This window comes from Coregonus clupeaformis, unplaced genomic scaffold (genome assembly GCF_020615455.1).
Source record: "Coregonus clupeaformis isolate EN_2021a unplaced genomic scaffold, ASM2061545v1 scaf0185, whole genome shotgun sequence".
NCBI lineage: Eukaryota > Metazoa > Chordata > Actinopteri > Salmoniformes > Salmonidae > Coregonus > Coregonus clupeaformis.
In genome coordinates, this window is record NW_025533640.1 from 579,117 (window position 1) to 593,884 (window position 14,768).

The 14,768-nt window shown below is 36.0% G+C and overlaps 25 non-coding genes across 25 annotated transcripts; all 25 read right to left on the minus strand.

Moving 5' to 3' along the window:
• Positions 1-122: 122 nt before the first annotated feature.
• On the minus strand, positions 123-234 carry trnal-caa. Its single transcript has 2 exons — positions 197-234; positions 123-168 (listed from the first exon to the last, which is right to left on the minus strand). It is a non-coding gene; the product is annotated as a tRNA-Leu (tRNA).
• A 550-nt stretch (positions 235-784) lies between these two features.
• trnal-caa lies at positions 785-896 on the minus strand. Its single transcript has 2 exons — positions 859-896; positions 785-830 (listed from the first exon to the last, which is right to left on the minus strand). It is a non-coding gene; the product is annotated as a tRNA-Leu (tRNA).
• A 176-nt stretch (positions 897-1,072) lies between these two features.
• On the minus strand, positions 1,073-1,184 carry trnal-caa. The gene is made up of 2 exons: positions 1,147-1,184; positions 1,073-1,118 (listed from the first exon to the last, which is right to left on the minus strand). It is a non-coding gene; the product is annotated as a tRNA-Leu (tRNA).
• Positions 1,185-1,530: 346 nt separating this feature from the next.
• On the minus strand, positions 1,531-1,642 carry trnal-caa. The gene is made up of 2 exons: positions 1,605-1,642; positions 1,531-1,576 (listed from the first exon to the last, which is right to left on the minus strand). It is a non-coding gene; the product is annotated as a tRNA-Leu (tRNA).
• A 546-nt stretch (positions 1,643-2,188) lies between these two features.
• On the minus strand, positions 2,189-2,300 carry trnal-caa. Its single transcript has 2 exons — positions 2,263-2,300; positions 2,189-2,234 (listed from the first exon to the last, which is right to left on the minus strand). It is a non-coding gene; the product is annotated as a tRNA-Leu (tRNA).
• A 558-nt stretch (positions 2,301-2,858) lies between these two features.
• Positions 2,859-2,970, minus strand: trnal-caa. Its single transcript has 2 exons — positions 2,933-2,970; positions 2,859-2,904 (listed from the first exon to the last, which is right to left on the minus strand). It is a non-coding gene; the product is annotated as a tRNA-Leu (tRNA).
• Positions 2,971-3,319: 349 nt separating this feature from the next.
• On the minus strand, positions 3,320-3,430 carry trnal-caa. The gene is made up of 2 exons: positions 3,393-3,430; positions 3,320-3,365 (listed from the first exon to the last, which is right to left on the minus strand). It is a non-coding gene; the product is annotated as a tRNA-Leu (tRNA).
• Positions 3,431-3,988: 558 nt separating this feature from the next.
• On the minus strand, positions 3,989-4,100 carry trnal-caa. The gene is made up of 2 exons: positions 4,063-4,100; positions 3,989-4,034 (listed from the first exon to the last, which is right to left on the minus strand). It is a non-coding gene; the product is annotated as a tRNA-Leu (tRNA).
• A 347-nt stretch (positions 4,101-4,447) lies between these two features.
• Positions 4,448-4,557, minus strand: trnal-caa. The gene is made up of 2 exons: positions 4,520-4,557; positions 4,448-4,493 (listed from the first exon to the last, which is right to left on the minus strand). It is a non-coding gene; the product is annotated as a tRNA-Leu (tRNA).
• A 929-nt stretch (positions 4,558-5,486) lies between these two features.
• trnal-caa lies at positions 5,487-5,598 on the minus strand. Its single transcript has 2 exons — positions 5,561-5,598; positions 5,487-5,532 (listed from the first exon to the last, which is right to left on the minus strand). It is a non-coding gene; the product is annotated as a tRNA-Leu (tRNA).
• Positions 5,599-5,946: 348 nt separating this feature from the next.
• On the minus strand, positions 5,947-6,058 carry trnal-caa. The gene is made up of 2 exons: positions 6,021-6,058; positions 5,947-5,993 (listed from the first exon to the last, which is right to left on the minus strand). It is a non-coding gene; the product is annotated as a tRNA-Leu (tRNA).
• Positions 6,059-6,405: 347 nt separating this feature from the next.
• trnal-caa lies at positions 6,406-6,517 on the minus strand. The gene is made up of 2 exons: positions 6,480-6,517; positions 6,406-6,451 (listed from the first exon to the last, which is right to left on the minus strand). It is a non-coding gene; the product is annotated as a tRNA-Leu (tRNA).
• Positions 6,518-7,076: 559 nt separating this feature from the next.
• trnal-caa lies at positions 7,077-7,188 on the minus strand. Its single transcript has 2 exons — positions 7,151-7,188; positions 7,077-7,122 (listed from the first exon to the last, which is right to left on the minus strand). It is a non-coding gene; the product is annotated as a tRNA-Leu (tRNA).
• Positions 7,189-7,806: 618 nt separating this feature from the next.
• trnal-caa lies at positions 7,807-7,918 on the minus strand. The gene is made up of 2 exons: positions 7,881-7,918; positions 7,807-7,852 (listed from the first exon to the last, which is right to left on the minus strand). It is a non-coding gene; the product is annotated as a tRNA-Leu (tRNA).
• A 347-nt stretch (positions 7,919-8,265) lies between these two features.
• On the minus strand, positions 8,266-8,377 carry trnal-caa. Its single transcript has 2 exons — positions 8,340-8,377; positions 8,266-8,311 (listed from the first exon to the last, which is right to left on the minus strand). It is a non-coding gene; the product is annotated as a tRNA-Leu (tRNA).
• Positions 8,378-8,729: 352 nt separating this feature from the next.
• Positions 8,730-8,841, minus strand: trnal-caa. The gene is made up of 2 exons: positions 8,804-8,841; positions 8,730-8,775 (listed from the first exon to the last, which is right to left on the minus strand). It is a non-coding gene; the product is annotated as a tRNA-Leu (tRNA).
• Positions 8,842-9,398: 557 nt separating this feature from the next.
• trnal-caa lies at positions 9,399-9,510 on the minus strand. The gene is made up of 2 exons: positions 9,473-9,510; positions 9,399-9,444 (listed from the first exon to the last, which is right to left on the minus strand). It is a non-coding gene; the product is annotated as a tRNA-Leu (tRNA).
• Positions 9,511-9,918: 408 nt separating this feature from the next.
• On the minus strand, positions 9,919-10,030 carry trnal-caa. Its single transcript has 2 exons — positions 9,993-10,030; positions 9,919-9,964 (listed from the first exon to the last, which is right to left on the minus strand). It is a non-coding gene; the product is annotated as a tRNA-Leu (tRNA).
• A 346-nt stretch (positions 10,031-10,376) lies between these two features.
• On the minus strand, positions 10,377-10,488 carry trnal-caa. Its single transcript has 2 exons — positions 10,451-10,488; positions 10,377-10,422 (listed from the first exon to the last, which is right to left on the minus strand). It is a non-coding gene; the product is annotated as a tRNA-Leu (tRNA).
• Positions 10,489-10,837: 349 nt separating this feature from the next.
• trnal-caa lies at positions 10,838-10,948 on the minus strand. The gene is made up of 2 exons: positions 10,911-10,948; positions 10,838-10,883 (listed from the first exon to the last, which is right to left on the minus strand). It is a non-coding gene; the product is annotated as a tRNA-Leu (tRNA).
• Positions 10,949-11,878: 930 nt separating this feature from the next.
• Positions 11,879-11,990, minus strand: trnal-caa. Its single transcript has 2 exons — positions 11,953-11,990; positions 11,879-11,924 (listed from the first exon to the last, which is right to left on the minus strand). It is a non-coding gene; the product is annotated as a tRNA-Leu (tRNA).
• A 349-nt stretch (positions 11,991-12,339) lies between these two features.
• On the minus strand, positions 12,340-12,451 carry trnal-caa. The gene is made up of 2 exons: positions 12,414-12,451; positions 12,340-12,385 (listed from the first exon to the last, which is right to left on the minus strand). It is a non-coding gene; the product is annotated as a tRNA-Leu (tRNA).
• Positions 12,452-13,468: 1,017 nt separating this feature from the next.
• trnal-caa lies at positions 13,469-13,580 on the minus strand. The gene is made up of 2 exons: positions 13,543-13,580; positions 13,469-13,514 (listed from the first exon to the last, which is right to left on the minus strand). It is a non-coding gene; the product is annotated as a tRNA-Leu (tRNA).
• Positions 13,581-13,949: 369 nt separating this feature from the next.
• On the minus strand, positions 13,950-14,061 carry trnal-caa. The gene is made up of 2 exons: positions 14,024-14,061; positions 13,950-13,995 (listed from the first exon to the last, which is right to left on the minus strand). It is a non-coding gene; the product is annotated as a tRNA-Leu (tRNA).
• A 176-nt stretch (positions 14,062-14,237) lies between these two features.
• Positions 14,238-14,349, minus strand: trnas-cga. The gene is made up of 2 exons: positions 14,312-14,349; positions 14,238-14,283 (listed from the first exon to the last, which is right to left on the minus strand). It is a non-coding gene; the product is annotated as a tRNA-Ser (tRNA).
• Positions 14,350-14,768: the final 419 nt, after the last annotated feature.

The following is a 14,768-nucleotide window of genomic DNA, read 5'->3' on the forward strand; positions in this document are numbered from 1 at the left end:
GTTTTTCTTTTCACAGTTGATGACATGTATCAAACTCTTAATCACTGTTATTTTGTTTTCACTTCACCATTTGGAGCAATTCTCTGTGTAGAATAACTTCTACTTTTTTTAGGGAAAAGCAATGTCAGAAGTGGGATTTGAACCCACGCCTCCTATCGGAGACCAGAATGCCCCTATATTTAGGAAGGCTGCTCACCTTGAGTCTGGCGCCTTAGACCACTCGGCCATCCTGACAACTGTATGAAATCCATTTATTTTTACTTTTTTTTACTTTTCTGTAACATGAAGTCTGAACTGTAGGTTGGATACAAGCGGGACTTTAGCAACAAAGAATATAATAAGAAAAAATTCTAAAACTTAATAAATCATATATTAAAAATTATTTTTTTAAAGGAAATTGCATAAGTGAATTCAAATGTAGGCAATTGATGACATATCAAACTATTATTCCAGTTTCATGTGTTTTCTTTTCACAGTTGATGACATGTATCAAACTCTTAATCACTGTAGGTTGGATACGAGCGGGACTTTAGCAACAAAGAATTGAATATGAAAAAATGCTAAAACTGAATTAATCATATGTTAAAAAGTATTTTTTAAAGGAAATTACATAAGTGAATTCAAATGTAGGCAATTGATGACATATCAAACTATTATTCCAGTTTCATGTGTTTTCTTTCACAGGATGTTATCAAACTCTTAATCACTGTTATATTGTTTTCACTTCACCATTTGGAGCAATTCTATGTGTAGAATAACTTCTTCTTTTTTTAGGGAAAAGCAATGTCAGAAGTGGGATTTGAACCCACACCTCCTATCGGAGACCAGAATGCCCCTATATTTAGGAAGGCTGCTCACCTTGAGTCTGGCGCCTTAGACCACTCGGCCATCCTGACAACTGTATGATGTAGGCAATTGATGACATATCAAACTATTATTCCAGTTTCATGTCTTTTCTTTTCACAGTTGATGACATGTATCAAACTCTTAATCACTGTTATATTGTTTTCACTTCACCATTTGGAGCAATTCTATGTGTAGAATAACTTCTACTTTTTTTAGGGAAAAGCAATGTCAGAAGTGGGATTTGAACCCACGCCTCCTATCGGAGACCAGAATGCCCCTATATTTAGGAAGGCTGCTCACCTTGAGTCTGGCGCCTTAGACCACTCGGCCATCCTGACAACTGTATGAAATCCATTTATTTTTAATTGTTTTACTTTTCTGTAACATGAAGTCTGAACTGTAGGTTGGATACAAGCTGGACTTTAGCAACAAAGAATATAATAAGAAAAAATGCTAAAACTTAATAAATCATATATTAAAAATTATTTTTTAAAGGAAATTACGTAAGTGAATTCAAATGTAGGCAATTGATGACATATCAAACTATTATTCCAGTTTCATGTGTTTTCTTTTCACAGTTGATGACATGTATTAAACTCTTAATCACTGTTATATTGTTTTCACTTCACCATTTGGAGCAATTCTCTGTGTAGAATAACTTCTACTTTTTTTAGGGAAAAGGAATGTCAGAAGTGGGATTTGAACCCACGCCTCCTATCGGAGACCAGAATGCCCCTATATTTAGGAAGGCTGCTCACCTTGAGTCTGGCGCCTTAGACCACTCGGCCATCCTGACAACTGTATGAAATCCATTTATTTTTAATTTTTTTACTTTTCTGTAACATGAAGTCTGAACTGTAGGTTGGATACAAGCGGGACTTTAGCAACAAAGAATAGAATAAGAAAAAATGCTAAAACTTAATAAATCATATATTAAAAAGTATTTTTTTAAAGGAAATTGCAAAGTGAATTCAAATGTAGGCAATTGATGACATATCAAACTATTATTCCAGTTTCATGTGTTTTCTTTTCACAGTTGATGACATGTATCAAACTTAATCACTGTAGTATGAGGGACTTTAGCAACAAAGAATTGAATATGAAAAAATGCTAAAACTTAATAAATCATATATTAAAAAGTATTTTTTTAAAGGAAATTGCATAAGTGAATTCAAATGTAGGCAATTGATGACATATCAAACTATTATTCCAGTTTCATGTGTTTTCTTTTCACAGTTGATGACATGTATCAAACTCTTAATCACTGTTATATTGTTTTCACTTCACCATTTGGAGCAATTCTCTGTGTAGAATAACTTCTACTTTTTTTAGGGAAAAGCAATGTCAGAAGTGGGATTTGAACCCACGCCTCCTATCGGAGACCAGAATGCCCATATATTTAGGAAGGCTGCTCACCTTGAGTCTGGCGCCTTAGACCACTCGGCCATCCTGACAACTGTATGAGCATCCATTTATTTTTAATTTTTTTACTTTTCTGTAACATGAAGTCTGAACTGTAGGTTGGATACAAGCGGGACTTTAGCAACAAAGAATAGAATAAGAAAAAATGCTAAAACTTAATAAATCATATATTAAAAAGTATTTTTTTAAAGGAAATTGCATAAGTGAATTCAAATGTAGGCAATTGATGACATATCAAACTATTATTCCAGTTTCATGTGTTTTCTTTTCACAGTTGATGACATGTATCAAACTCTTAATCACTGTAGGTTGGATACGAGCGGGACTTTAGCAACAAAGAATTGAATATGAAAAAATGCTAAAACTTAATTAATCATATATTAAAAAGTATTTTTTTAAAGAAAATTGCATAAGTGAATTCAAATGTAGGCAATTGATGACATATCAAACTATTATTCCAGTTTCATGTGTTTTCTTTTCACAGTTGATGACATGTATCAAACTCTTAATCACTGTTATATTGTTTTCACTTCACCATTTGGAGCAATTCTCTGTGTAGAATAACTTCTACTTTTTTTAGGGAAAAGGAATGTCAGAAGTGGGATTTGAACCCACGCCTCCTATCGGAGACCAGAATGCCCCTATATTTAGGAAGGCTGCTCACCTTGAGTCTGGCGCCTTAGACCACTCGGCCATCCTGACAACTGTATGAGATCCATTTATTTATTTTTAATTTTTTTACTTTTCTGTAACATGAAGTCTGAACTGTAGGTTGGATACAAGCGGGACTTTAGCAACAAAGAATAGAATAAGAAAAATGCTAAAACTTAATAAATCATATCTTAAAAAGTATTTTTTTAAGGAAATTGCATAAGTGAATTCAAATGTAGGCAATTGATGACATATCAAACTATTATTCCAGTTTCATGTGTTTTCTTTTCACAGTTGATGACATGTATCAAACTCTTAATCACTGTTATTTTGTTTTCACTTCACCATTTGGAGCAATTCTCTGTGTAGAATAACTTCTACTTTTTTTAGGGAAAAGCAATGTCAGAAGTGGGATTTGAACCCACACCTCCTATCGGAGACCAGAATGCCCTATATTTAGGAAGGCTGCTCACCTTGAGTCTGGCGCCTTAGACCACTCGGCCATCCTGACAACTGTATGAGAATCCATTTATTTTTAATTTTTTTACTTTTCTGTAACATGAAGTCTGAACTGTAGGTTGGATACAAGCGGGACTTTAGCAACAAAGAATAGAATAAGAAAAAATGCTAAAACTTAATAAATCATATATTAAAAAGTATTTTTTTAAAGGAAATTGCATAAGTGAATTCAAATGTAGGCAATTGATGACATATCAAACTATTATTCCAGTTTCATGTGTTTTCTTTTCACAGTTGATGACATGTATCAAACTCTTAATCACTGTAGGTTGGATACGAGCGGGACTTTAGCAACAAAGAATTGAATATGAAAAAATGCTAAAACTTAATAAATCATATATTAAAAAGTATTTTTTTAAAGGAAATTGCATACGTGAATTCAAATATAGGCAATTGATGACATATCAAACTATTATTCCAGTTTCATGTGTTTTCTTTTCACAGTTGATGACATGTATCAAACTCTTAATCACTGTTATTTTGTTTTCACTTCACCATTTGGAGCAATTCTCTGTGTAGAATAACTTCTACTTTTTTTAGGGAAAAGCAATGTCAGAAGTGGGATTTGAACCCACGCCTCCTATCGGAGACCAGAATGCCCATATATTTAGGAAGGCTGCTCACCTTGAGTCTGGCGCCTTAGACCACTCGGCCACCCTGACAACTGTATGAGCATCCATTTTATTTTTATTTTTTTACTTTTCTGTAACATGAAGTCTGAACTGTAGGTTGGATACAAGCGGGACTTTAGCAACAAAGAATAGAATAAGAAAAAATGCTAAAACTTAATTAATCATATATTAAAAAGTATTTTTTTAAAGGAAATTGCATACGTGAATTCAAATGTAGGCAATTGATGACATATCAAACTATTATTCCAGTTTCATGTGTTTTCTTTTCACAGTTGATGACATGTATCAAACTCTTAATCACTGTTATTTTGTTTTCACTTCACCATTTGGAGCAATTCTCTGTGTAGAATAACTTCTACTTTTTTGGGGAAAAGCAATGTCAGAAGTGGGATTTGAACCCACGCCTCCTATCGGAGACCAGAATGCTCTTATTTAGGAAGGCTGCTCACCTTGAGTCTGGCGCCTTAGACCACTCGGCCATCCTGACAACTGTTGATGTAGGCAATTATGACATATCAAACTATTATTCCAGTTTAATGTGTTTTCTTTTCAGAGTTGATTACATTTACATTTTACATTTTAGTCATTTAGCAGACGCTCTTATCCAGAGCGACTTACAGGAGCAATTAGGGTTAAGTGCCTTGCTCAAGGGCACATTTACGTCATTTAGCAGACGCTCTTATCCAGAGCGACTCACCAATTGGTGCGTTCACCCTATAGCCAGTGGGATAACCACTTTACAATTTTTTTGGGGGGGGTAGAAGGATTACTTTATCCTATCCCAGGTATTCCTTAAAGAGGTGGGGTTTGAAATGTCTCCGGAAGGTGGTGAGTGACTCCGCTGTCCTGGCGTCGTGAGGGAGCTTGTTCCACCATTGGGGTGCCAGAGCAGCGAACAGTTTTGACTGGGCTGAGCGGGAACTATGCTTCCGCAGAGGAAGGGGAGCCAGCAGGCCAGAGGTGGATGAACGCAATGCCCTCGTTTGGGTGTAGGGACTGATCAGAGCCCGAAGGTACAGAGGTGCCGTTCCCCTCACTGCTCCATAGGCAAGCACCATGGTCTTGTAGCGGATGCGAGCTTCAACTGGAAGCCAGTGGAGTGTGCGGAGGAGGGGGGTGACGTGAGAGAACTTGGGAAGGTTGAACACCAGACGGGCTGCGGCATTCTGGATGAGTTGTAGGGGTTTAATGGCACAGGCAGGGAGGCCAGCCAACAGCGAGTTGCAGTAGTCCAGACGGGAGATGACAAGTGCCTGGATTAGGACCTGTGCCGCTTCCTGTGTAAGGCAGGGTCGTACTCTCGAATGTTGTTGATGACATGTATCAAACTCTTAATCACTGTTATATTGTTTTCACTTCACCATTTGGAGCAATTCTCTGTGTAGAATAACTTCTACTTTTTTTAGAGAAAAGCAATGTCAGAAGTGGGATTTGAACCCACTCCTCCTATCGGAGACCAGAATGCCCCTATATTTAGGAAGGCTGCTCACCTTGAGTCTGGCACCTTAGACCACTCGGCCATCCTGACAACTGTATGAGCATCCATTTATTTTTAATTTTTTTACTTTTCTGTAACATGAAGTCTGAACTGTAGGTTGGATACAAGCGGGACTTTAGCAAAAAAGAATAGAATAAGAAAAAATGCTAAAACTTAATAAATCATATATTAAAAAGTATTTTTTTAAAGGAAATTGCATAAGTGAATTCAAATGTAGGCAATTGATGACATATCAAACTATTATTCCAGTTTCATGTAATTTCTTTTCACAGTTGATGACATGTATCAAACTCTTAATCACTGTTATATTGTTTTCACTTCACCATTTGGAGCAATTCTCTGTGTAGAATAACTTCTACTTTTTTTAGGGAAAAGCAATGTCAGAAGTGGGATTTGAACCCACGCCTCCTATCAGAGACCAGGATGCCCATATATTTAGGAAGGCTGCTCACCTTGAGTCTGGCGCCTTAGACCACTCGGCCATCCTGACAACTGTATGAGCATCCATTTTATTTTTATTTTTTTACTTTTCTGTAACATGAAGTCTGAACTGTAGGTTGGATACAAGCGGGACTTTAGCAACAAAGAATATAATAAGAAAAAATGCAAAAACTTAATAAATGATATATTAAAAAATATTTTTTTAAAGGAAATTGCATAAGTGAATTCAAATGTAGGCAATTGATGACATATCAAACTATTATTCCAGTTTCATGTGTTTTCTTTTCACAGTTGATGACATGTATCAAACTCTTAATCACTGTTATTTTGTTTTCACTTCACCATTTGGAGCAATTCTCTGTGTAGAATAACTTCTACTTTTTTAGAGAAAAGCAATGTCAGAAGTGGGATTTGAACCCACTCCTCCTATCGGAGACCAGAATGCCCATATATTTAGGAAGGCTGCTCACCTTGAGTCTGGCGCCTTAGACCACTCGGCCATCCTGACAACTGTATGAGCATCCATTTATTTTTATTTTTTTTTACTTTTCTGTAACATGAAGTCTGAACTGTAGGTTGGATACAAGCGGGACTTTAGCAACAAAGAATAGAATAAGATTTTTTTTTTAAACTTAATAAATCATATCTTAAAAAGTATTTTTTTTTAAGGAAATTGCATAAGTGAATTCAAATGTAGGCAATTGATGACATATCAAACTATTATTCCAGTTTCATGTGTTTTCTTTTCACAGTTGATGACATGTATCAAACTCTTAATCACTGTAGGTTGGATACGAGCGGGACTTTAGCAATAAATAATTGAATATGAAAAAATGCTAAAACTTAATTAATCATATATTAAAAAGTATTTTTTAAAGGAAATTGCATAAGTGAATTCAAATGTAGGCAATTGATGACATATCAAACTATTATTCCAGTTTCATGTGTTTTCTTTTCACAGTTGATGACATGTATCAAACTCTTAATCACTGTTATATTGTTTTCACTTCACCATTTGGAGCAATTCTCTGTGTAGAATAACTTCTACTTTTTTTAGGGAAAAGCAATGTCAGAAGTGGGATTTGAACCCACGCCTCCTATCGGAGACCAGAATGCCCCTATATTTAGGAAGGCTGCTCACCTTGAGTCTGGCGCCTTAGACCACTCGGCCATCCTGACAACTGTATGAAATACATAAAATTTATTTTTAATTGTTTTCTTTTCTGTGACATGTTAAAGTCTGAAACTGTAGGTTGGATACGAGCGGGACTTTAGCAACAAAGAATAGAATAAGAAAAAAATGCTAAAACTTAATAAATCATATCTTAAAAAGTATTTTTTTAAAGGAAATTGCGTAAGTGAATTCAAATGTAGGCAATTGATGACATATCAAACTATTATTCCAGTTTCATGTGTTTTCTTTGTGAGATCAAACTCTTAATCACTGTTATATTGTTTTCACTTCACCATTTGGAGCAATTCTATGTGTAGAATAACTCTTTTTTAGGGAAAAGCAATGTCAGAAGTGGGATTTGAACCACACCTGCTATCGGAGACCAGAATGCCCTATATTTAGGAAGGCTGCTCACTTGTCTGGCGCCTTAGAACCGGACATCCTGACAAGTGTATGATGTAGGCAATTGATGACATATCAAACTATTATTCCAGTTTCATGTGTTTTCTTTTCACAGTTGATGACATGTATCAAACTCTTAATCACTGTTATATTGTTTTCACTTCACCATTTGGAGCAATTCTCTGTGTAGAATAACTTCTACTTTTTTTAGGGAAAAGTAATGTCAGAAGTGGGATTTGAACCCACGCCTCCTATCGGAGACCAGAATGCCCCTATATTTAGGAAGGCTGCTCACCTTGAGTCTGGCGCCTTAGACCACTCGGCCATCCTGACAACTGTATGAAATCCATTTATTTTTAATTGTTTTACTTTTCTGTAACATGAAGTCTGAACTGTAGGTTGGATACAAGCAGGACTTTAGCAACAAATAATAGAATAAGAAAAAATGCTAAAACTTAATAAATCATATCTTAAAAAGTATTTTTTTTAAGGAAATTGCAAAAGTGAATTCAAATGTAGGCAATTGATGACATATCAAACTATTATTCCAGTTTCATGTGTTTTCTTTTCACAGTTGATGACATGTATCAAACTTTTAATCACTGTTATATTGTTTTCACTTCACCATTTGGAGCAATTCTCTGTGTAGAATAACTTCTACTTTTTTTAGAGAAAAGGAATGTCAGAAGTGGGATTTGAACCCACTCCTCCTATCGGAGACCAGAATGCCAGTACATTTAGGAAGGCTGCTCACCTTGAGTCTGGCGCCTTAGACCACTCGGCCATCCTGACAACTGTATGAGCATCCATTTTTATTTATTTTTATTTTTTACTTTTCTGTAACATGAAGTCTGAACTGTAGGTTGGATACAAGCGGGACTTTAGCAACAAAGAATAGAATAAGAAAAAATGCTAAAACTTAATAAATCATATCTTAAAAAGTATTTTTTTTAAAGGAAATTGCATAAGTGAATTCAAATGTAGGCAATTGATGACATATCAAACTATTATTCCAGTTTCATGTGTTTTCTTTTCACAGTTGATGACATGTATCAAACTCTTAATCACTGTTATATTGTTTTCACTTCACCATTTGGAGCAATTCTCTGTGTAGAATAACTTCTACTTTTTTAGAGAAAAGCAATGTCAGAAGTGGGATTTGAACCCACGCCTCCTATCGGAGACCAGAATGCCCATATATTTAGGAAGGCTGCTCACCTTGAGTCTGGTGCCTTAGACCACTCGGCCATCCTGACAACTGTATGAAATCCATTTATTTTTAATTTTTTTACTTTTCTGTAACATGAAGTCTGAACTGTAGGTTGGATACAAGCGGGACTTTAGCAACAAAGAATAGAATAAGAAAAAATGCTAAAACTTAATAAATCATATCTTAAAAAGTATTTTTTTAAAGGAAATTGCATAAGTGAATTCAAATGTAGGCAATTGATGACATATCAAACTATTATTCCAGTTTCATGTGTTTTCTTTTCACAGTTGATGACATGTATCAAACTCTTAATCACTGTAGGTTGGATACGAGCGGGACTTTAGCAACAAAGAATTGAATATGAAAAAATGCTAAAACTTAATTAATCATATATTAAAAAGTATTTTTTTAAAGGAAATTGCATAAGTGAATTCAAATGTAGGCAATTGATGACATATCAAACTATTATTCCAGTTTCATGTATTTTCTTTTCACAGTTGATGACATGTATCAAACTCTTAATCACTGTTATATTGTTTTCACTTCACCATTTGGAGCAATTCTATGTGTAGAATAACTTCTTCTTTTTTTAGGGAAAAGCAATGTCAGAAGTGGGATTTGAACCCACACCTCCTATCGGAGACCAGAATGCCCCTATATTTAGGAAGGCTGCTCACCTTGAGTCTGGCGCCTTAGACCACTCGGCCATCCTGACAACTGTATGAGGCAATTGATGACATATCAACTATTATTGTTTATTTTTTTCTTTTCAGTTGTGACATGTTAACTCTTAATCACTGTTATATTGGTTACAACTTGACCATTTGGAGCAACTATGTGTAGAATAAAGGAAAAAGCAATGTAAGAAGTATTTGAACATCATATCTAGACCAGAATGTCTTATTTAGGAAGGCGCACCTTGGCTTAGACCACTCAGCCATCCTGACAACTGTGTGATGTAGGCAATTGATGACATATCAAACTATTATTCCAGTTTCATGTGTTTTCTTTTCAGAGTTGATGACATGTATTAAACTCTTAATCACTGTTATATTGTTTTCACTTCACCATTTGGAGCAATTCTCTGTGTAGAATAACTTCTACTTTTTTTAGAGAAAAGCAATGTCAGAAGTGGGATTTGAACCCACTCCTCCTATCGGAGACCAGAATGCCCATATATTTAGGAAGGCTGCTCACCTTGAGTCTGGCGCCTTAGACCACTCGGCCATCCTGACAACTGAATGAATTCATTTATTTTAGAAAAATTTACTTTTCTGTAACATGAAGTCTGAACTGTAGGTTGGACACAAGCGGGACTTTAGCAACAAAGAACAGAATAAGAAAAAATGCTAAAACTTAATAAATCATATCTTAAAAAGTATTTTTTTAAAGAAAATTGCATAAGTGAATTCAAATGTAGGCAATTGATGACATATCAAACTATTATTCCAGATTCATGTGTTTTATTTTCACAGTTGATGACATGTATTAAAATCTTAATCACTGTTATTTTGTTTTCACTTCACCATTTGGAGCAATTCTCTGTGTAGAATAATTTCTACTTTTTTTAGGGAAAAGAAATGTCAGAAGTGGGATTTGAACCCACGCCTCCTGTCGGAGACCAGAATGCCCATATATTTAGGAAGGCTGCTCATCTTGAGTCTGGTGCCTTAGACCACTCGGCCATCCTGACAACTGTATGAGCATCCATTTTTATTTTTTATTTTTTTACTTTTCTGTAACATGAAGTCTGAACTGTAGGTTGGATACGAGCGGGACTTTAGCAACAAAGAATAGAATATGAAAAAATGCTAAAACTTAATTAATCATATGTTAAAAAGTATTTTTTTAAAGGAAATTACGTAAGTGAATTCAAATGTAGGCAATTGATGACATATCAAACTATTATTCCAGTTTCATGTGTTTTCTTTTCACAGTTGATGACATGTATTAAACTCTTAATCACTGTTATTTTGTTTTCACTTCACCATTTGGAGCAATTCTCTGTGTAGAATAACTTATAATTTTTTGGGGAAAAGCAATGTCAGAAGTGGGATTTGAACCCACGCCTCCTATCGGAGACCAGAATGCCCTATATTTAGGAAGGCTGCTCACCTTGAGTCTGGCGCCTTAGACCACTCAGCCATCCTGACAACTGTGTGATGTAGGCAATTGATGACATATCAAACTATTATTCCAGTTTCATGTGTTTTCTTTTCAGAGTTGATTACATTTACATTTTACATTTTAGTCATTTAGCAGACGCTCTTATCCAGAGCGACTTACAGGAGCAATTAGGGTTAAGTGCCTTGCTCAAGGGCACATTTACGTCATTTAGCAGACGCTCTTATCCAGAGCGACTCACCAATTGGTGCGTTCACCCTATAGCCAGTGGGATAACCACTTTACAATTTTTTTGGGGGTAGAAGGATTACTTTATCCTATCCCCGGTATTCCTTAAAGAGGTGGGGTTTCAAATGTCTCCGGAAGGTGGTGAGTGACTCCGCTGTCCTGGCGTCGTGAGGGAGCTTGTTCCACCATTGGGGTGCCAGAGCAGCGAACAGTTTTGACTGGGCTGAGCGGGAACTATAGCTTCCGCAGAGGAAGGGAGCCAGCAGGCCAGAGGTGGATGAACGCAATGCCCCTCGTTTGGGTGTAGGGACTGATCAGAGCCCGAAGGTACAGAGGTGCCGTTCCCCTCACTGCTCCATAGGCAAGCACCATGGTCTTGTAGCGGATGCGAAGCTTCAACTGGAAGCCAGTGGAGTGTGCGGAGGAGGGGGGTGACGGAGAGAACTTGGGAAGGTTGAACACCAGACGGGCTGCGGCATTCTGGATGAGTTGTAGGGGTTTAATGGCACAGGCAGGGAGGCCAGCCAACAGCGAGTTGCAGTAGTCCAGACGGGAGATGACAAGTGCCTGGATTAGGACCTGTGCCGCTTCCTGTGTAAGGCAGGGTCGTACTCTCCGAATGTTGTTGATGACATGTATTAAACTCTTAATCACTGTTATATTGTTTTCACTTCACCATTTGGAGCAATTCTCTGTGTAGAATAACTTCTACTTTTTTTAGAGAAAAGCAATGTCAGAAGTGGGATTTGAACCCACGCCTCCTATCGGAGACCAGAATGCCCCTATATTTAGGAAGGCTGCTCACCTTGAGTCTGGCACCTTAGACCACTCGGCCATCCTGACAACTGTATGAGCATCCATTTATTTTTAATTTTTTTACTTTTCTGTAACATGAAGTCTGAACTGTAGGTTGGATACAAGCGGGACTTTAGCAACAAAGAATAGAATAAGAAAAAATGCTAAAACTTAATAAATCATATATTAAAAAGTATTTTTTTTAAAGAAAATTGCATAAGTGAATTCAAATGTAGGCAATTGATGACATATCAAACTATTATTCCAGTTTCATGTGTTTTCTTTTCACAGTTGATGACATGTATCAAACTCTTAATCACTGTTATATTGTTTTCACTTCACCATTTGGAGCAATTCTCTGTGTAGAATAACTTCTACTTTTTTTAGAGAAAAGGAATGTCAGAAGTGGGATTTGAACCCACTCCTCCTATCGGAGACCAGAATGCCCCTACATTTAGGAAGGCTGCTCACCTTGAGTCTGGCGCCTTAGACCACTCGGCCATCCTGACAACTGTATGAGCATCCATTTTTATTTATTTTTATTTTTTACTTTTCTGTAACATGAAGTCTGAACTGTAGGTTGGATACAAGCGGGACTTTAGCAACAAAGAATAGAATAAGAAAAAATGCTAAAACTTAATAAATCATATCTTAAAAAGTATTTTTTTTAAGAAAATTGCATAAGTGAATTCAAATGTAGGCAATTGATGACATATCAAACTATTATTCCAGTTTCATGTGTTTTCTTTTCACAGTTGATGACATGTATCAAACTCTTAATCACTGTTATATTGTTTTCACTTCACCATTTGGAGCAATTCTCTGTGTAGAATAACTTCTACTTTTTTAGAGAAAAGCAATGTCAGAAGTGGGATTTGAACCCACTCCTCCTATCGGAGACCAGAATGCCCAATATTTAGGAAGGCTGCTCACCTTGAGCTGGCGCCTTAGACCACTGGCCATCCTGACAACTGTATGAGAATCCATTTATTTTTAATTTTTTTACTTTTCTGTAACATGAAGTCTGAACTGTAGGTTGGATACAAGCGGGACTTTAGCAACAAAGAATAGAATAAGAATTTTTTTAAACTTAATAAATCGTATCTTAAAAAGTATTTTTTTTAAAGGAAATTGCATAAGTGAATTCAAATGTAGGCAATTGATGACATATCAAACTATTATTCCAGTTTCATGTGTTTTCTTTTCACAGTTGATGACATGTATCAAACTCTTAATCACTGTAGGTTGGATACGAGCGGGACTTTAGCAACAAATAATTGAATATGAAAAAATGCTAAAACTTAATAAATCATATATTAAAAAGTATTTTTTTAAAGGAAATTGCATACGTGAATTCAAATATAGGCAATTGATGACATATCAAACTATTATTCCAGTTTCATGTCTTTTCTTTTCACAGTTGATGACATGTATCAAACTCTTAATCACTGTTATATTGTTTTCACTTCACCATTTGGAGCAATTCTCTGTGTAGAATAACTTCTACTTTTTTTAGGGAAAAGCAATGTCAGAAGTGGGATTTGAACCAACGCCTCCTATCGGAGACCAGAATGCCCCTATATTTAGGAAGGCTGCTCACCTTGAGTCTGGCGCCTTAGACCACTTGGCCATCCTGACAACTGTATGATGTAGGCAATGTGACATATAAACATTATTCCAGTTTCATGTGTTTTCTTTTCACAGTTGTGACATGAAACTCTTAACTGTAGGTTGGATACGAGCGGGACTTTAGCAACAAAGAATAGAATATGAAAAAATGCTCAAAACTTAATTAATCATATGTTAAAAAGTATTTTTTTAAAGGAAATTGCATAAGTGAATTCAAATGTAGGCAATTGATGACATATCAAACTATTATTCCAGTTTCATGTGTTTTCTTTCAGAGTGGATGTATCAAACTCTTAATCACTGTTATATTGTTTTCACTTCACCATTTGGAGCAATTCTATGTGTAGAATAACTTCTTCTTTTTTTAGGGAAAAGCAATGTCAGAAGTGGGATTTGAACCCACACCTCCTATCGGAGACCAGAATGCCCCTATATTTAGGAAGGCTGCTCACCTTGAGTCTGTCGCCTTAGACCACTCGGCCATCCTGACAACTGTATGATGTAGGCAATTGATGACATATCAAACTATTATTCCAGTTTCATGTCTTTTCTTTTCACAGTTGATGACATGTATCAAACTCTTAATCACTGTTATATTGTTTTCACTTCACCATTTGGAGCAATTCTCTGTGTAGAATAACTTCTACTTTTTTTAGGGAAAAGCAATGTCAGAAGTGGGATTTGAACCCACACCTCCTATCGGAGACCAGAATGCCCCTATATTTAGGAAGGCTGCTCACCTCGAATCTGGCGCCTTAGACCACTCGGCCATCCTGACAACTGTATGAAATCCATTTATTTTTAATTTTTTTTACTTTTCTGTAACATGAAGTCTGAACTGTAGGTTGGATACAAGCGGGACTTTAGCAACAAAGAATAGAATAAGAAAAAATGCTAAAACTTAATAAATCATATCTTAAAAAGTATTTTTTAAAGGAAATTGCATAAGTGAATTCAAATGTAGGCAATTGATGACATATCAAACTATTATTCCAGTTTCATGTGTTTTCTTTTCACAGTTGATGACATGTATCAAACTCTTAATCACTGTTATTTTGTTTTCACTTCACCATTTGGAGCAATTCTCTGTGTAGAATAACTTCTACTTTTTTTTGGAGAAAAGCAATGTCAGAAGTGGGATTTGAACCCCCTCCTCCTATCGGAGACCAGAATGCCCCTATATTTAGGAAGGCTGCT